Source organism: Pristiophorus japonicus, chromosome 4 (genome assembly GCF_044704955.1).
Source record: "Pristiophorus japonicus isolate sPriJap1 chromosome 4, sPriJap1.hap1, whole genome shotgun sequence".
Classification (NCBI taxonomy): Eukaryota; Metazoa; Chordata; class Chondrichthyes; family Pristiophoridae; genus Pristiophorus; species Pristiophorus japonicus.
In genome coordinates, this window is record NC_091980.1 from 161,298,964 (window position 1) to 161,303,102 (window position 4,139).

Consider the following 4,139-nt stretch of genomic DNA (forward strand, 5'->3'; position numbering starts at 1 on the left):
ACCGTCCGCTTACCGCCCGCTTACCGCCTGCTTACCGCCCACTACTGCCCGCTTACCGCCCGCTTACTGTCCGCTTACCGCTCGCTTACCGCCTGCTTACCGCCCGCTTACTGCCCACTACTGCCCACTTAATGCCTGCTTACTGCCCACTACTGCCCGCTTACCGCCCACTACCGTCCGCTTACCGCCCGCTTACCGCCTGCTTACTGTCCGCTTACCGCCTGCTTACTGTCCGCTTACCGCTCGCTTACCGCCTGCTTACCGCCCGCTTACTGCCCACTACTGCCCACTTAATGCCTGCTTACTGCCCACTACTGCCCACTTAATGCCTGCTTACTGCCCACTACTGCCCACTTAATGCCTGCTTACTGCCCACTACTGCCCGCTTACCGCCCACTACCGTCCGCTTACCGCCCGCTTACCGCCTGCTTACTGTCCGCTTACCGCCCGCTTACTGCCCACTACCGCCCAAAAATGCAATTTTGCTGAAAAAACACCTACATACCACCGACATACCGCCCGGTGGAAAATTCATCAGTGATACACCCCGGGCGGTATGCACACCGTCCGTCCATGGAGACTGCCGACATACCACCCAAAAGTTCAAAATTCCTGACATACCAACGACATACCGCTGGAAATGCATATCGTTTTGGAGAAGGTGCTTTTAAGTGGATCTTAAGTGGGCGGTGTGTACACAGAGCTGACAGGTTTGTTTGATATTTATAGTTCTCCACAGTTTGATGTACTTTAACTGGATTGTAGTATTTTCTGGTGTTGGACAATAATATAAATGGTCTAATAAAGTCGTATTTGCTCCTTTATTAATGAACTATAATAAAAATGTGATTAGTCTCTCACCCACCCCACACCCCCGCGCCCCCAAGTTTCTCCCACAGCAGTCTCTCTCACACGCCCCAGTCTCTCTGTCACCTCACAGTCTCTCTCACACCCCCCCAGTCTTTCTCATCCCCACAGTTTCTCCCCCCGACAGTGATATCTTCCCACCACAGCAATCTCTCCCCGCACAGCGATCTACACTCCCCACAGCGATCACTCCCCCCACCTCCCACAACGTTCTCAGGCCACCCCACAGCGATCTCCCCTCCCCCCCACAGTGATTACACCCCCCATCCCCCACAGCGATCTCCCCTCCCCCCCACAGCGAACTCTCCCCCCTCACAGCGATCTACCCCCATCCCCCACTGCGATCTCCCCTCCCCACCGCAGCGATCTCCCCCCACCCCCCACAGCGATCTCTTCCCCCCCCACAGCGATCTCTCCCCCCCACAGTGATCTCTCCCCCCCACAGCGATCTCCCCCCCCCCACAGCGAACTCCCCCCCCCACAGCGATCTTCCCCCACCCACAGCGATCTCTCCCCCCCACAGCGGTCTCTCTCCCCCACAGCGATCTCTCCCCCCCACATCGATCTCTCCCCCCAACAGCGATCGCTCCCCCCCACATCGATCTCTCCCCACCCACAGCGATCTCTCCCCCCCACAGCGATCTCTCTCCCCCACAGCGATCTCTCCCCCCCACATCGATCTCTCTCCCCCACAGCGATCTCTCCCCCCCACATCGATCTCTTCCCCCCCCACAGCGATCTCCTCTCCCCACCGCAGTGATCTCCCCCCACCCCCCACAGCGATCTCTCCCCCCCCCACAGCGATCTCTTCCGCCACCCCACAGCGATCCCTCTCCCCCACAGTGATCTCTCCCCCCCACAGCGATCTCCCCCCCCCCACAGCGAACTCCCCCCCCCACAGCGATCTTCCCCCACCCACAGCGATCTCTCCCCCCCCACAGCGATCTCTCCCCCCCACAGCGATCTCTCCCCCCCACAGCGATCTCCCCCCCACAGCGATCTCTCCCCCCCACAGCGATCTCCCCCCCGCCCCCACAGCGATCTCTCCCCCCCACAGCGATCTCCCCCCCGCCCCCACAGCGATCTCTCCCCCCCACAGCGATCTCTCCCCCCCACAGCGATCACTCCCCCCACCACAGCGATCACTCCCCCCACCACAGCGATCTCACCCCTTCCCCCCACAGCGATCTCTCCCCCCCCCACAGCGATCTCCCCCCCACAGCGATCTCCCCCCCCCATAGCGATCTTTCCCCCCCCACAGCAATCTCTCCCCCCCCCACAGCGATCTCTCCCCCGCCACAGCGATCTCCCCCCCCACAGTGATCTCTCCCCCCCCCCACAGCGATCTCCCCCCCACCCCCACAGCGATCTCCCCCCCCACAGCGATCTTTCCCCCCCACAGCAATCTCTCCCCCCCCCCCCACAGCGATCTCCCCCCCGCCACAGCGATCTCCCCCCCAACAGAGATCTCTCCCGCCCGCCACAGCGATCTCCCCCCCAACAGAGATCTCTCCCCCCCACAGCGATCTCTCCCCCGCCACAGTGATCTCCCCCCCCACAGCGATCTCTCCCCCGCCACAGCGATCTCTACCCCCCCCATAGCGATCTCCCCCTTCCCCCCACAGCGATCTCCCCCCCACCCCCACAGTGATCTCTACCCCCCCCACAGCGATCTCCCACTTCCCCCCACAGTGATCTCCCCCTTCCCCCCACAGCGATCTCTCCCCCCCACAGCGATCTCTCCCTTCCCCCCACAACGATCTCTCTCCCCCCCCCACAGCGATCTCTCACATCCACAGCGATCTCTCTCCCCCCCACAGCGATCTCTACCCCCCCCACAGCGATCTCCCCCTTCCCCCCACAGCGATCTCCCCCCCACCCCCACAGTGATCTCTACCCCCCCCACAGCGATCTCCCACTTCCACCCACAGCGATCTCCCTCCCCCACAGCGATCTCTCCCCTCCCCACAGCGATCTCTCCCCCCCACAGCAATCTCCCCCTTCCCCCCACAGCGATCTCTCCCCCACCCCCACAGTGATCTCTACCCCCCCCCACAGCGATCTCCCACTTCCACCCACAGCGATCTCCCCCCCCACAGCGATCTCCCCCCCCACAGCGATCTCTCCCCCCCACAGCGATCTCCCCCCACCCCCACAGCAATCTCTCCCCCCCACAGCGATCTCTCCCCTCCCCACAGCGATCTCCCCCCACCCCCACAGCAATCTCTCCCCCCCACAGCGATCTCTCCCCCCCCACAGCGATCTCACCCCCCCACAATGATCTCTCCCCCCCACAGCGATCTCTCCCCTCCTACATCAATCTCTCCCCCCCCACAGCGATCTCCCCCCCCCACAGCGATATCCCCTCCCCCCCACAGTGATCTCCCCCCCCACAGCGATCTCTCCCCCCCACAGCGATCTCTCCCCCCCACACCGATCTCCCCCCCCCACAGTGATCTCTCCCCCCACAGCGATCTCTCCCCCCCCACAGCGATCTCCGCCCCCCCACAGCGATCTCTCCCCCGCACAGCGATCTCTCCCACTACAGTGATCTCTCTCCCCCCACAGCGATCTCTCTCCCCCCCCCACAGCGATCTCTCCCCCCCCCACAGCGATCTCCCCCCACACCCTGCAGCGATCTCTCCCCCCCACAGCGATCTCCCCTCCCCCCACAACGATCTCCCCTCCCCCCCACAGCGGTCTCCCCCAACCCCCCACAGCGATCTCCCCATCTCCCACAGCGATCTCCCCCAACCCCCCACAGCGATCTCTCCTCCTCCCCACAGCGATCTCTCCCCCCCCCACAGCGATCTCTCCCCCCCCCCCACAGCGATCTCTCCCACTACAGTGATCTCTCTCCCCCCACAGCGATCTCTCTCCCCCCCCCCACAGCGATCTCTCCCCCCCCCCACAGCGATCTTCCCCCCACGCCCCGCAGCGATCTCTCCCCCCCACAGCGATCTCCCCTCCCCCCACAATGATCTCCCCTCCCCCCCACAGCGGTCTCCCCCAACCCCCCACAGAGATCTCCCCTCCTCCCACAGCGATCTCCCCCAACCCCCCACAGCGATCTCCCCTCCCCCCCACAGCGATCTCTCCCCCCCACAGCGATATCCCCTCCCCCTCACAGCGATCGCTCCCCCCCACAGCGATCTCCCCTCCCCCCACAGCGATCTCTCCCCCCCACAACGATCTCCCCATCCCCCACAGCGATCTCTCTCCCCTCCACAGCGATCTCCCCTCCCCCCACAGTGATCTCCCCTCCCCCCCAC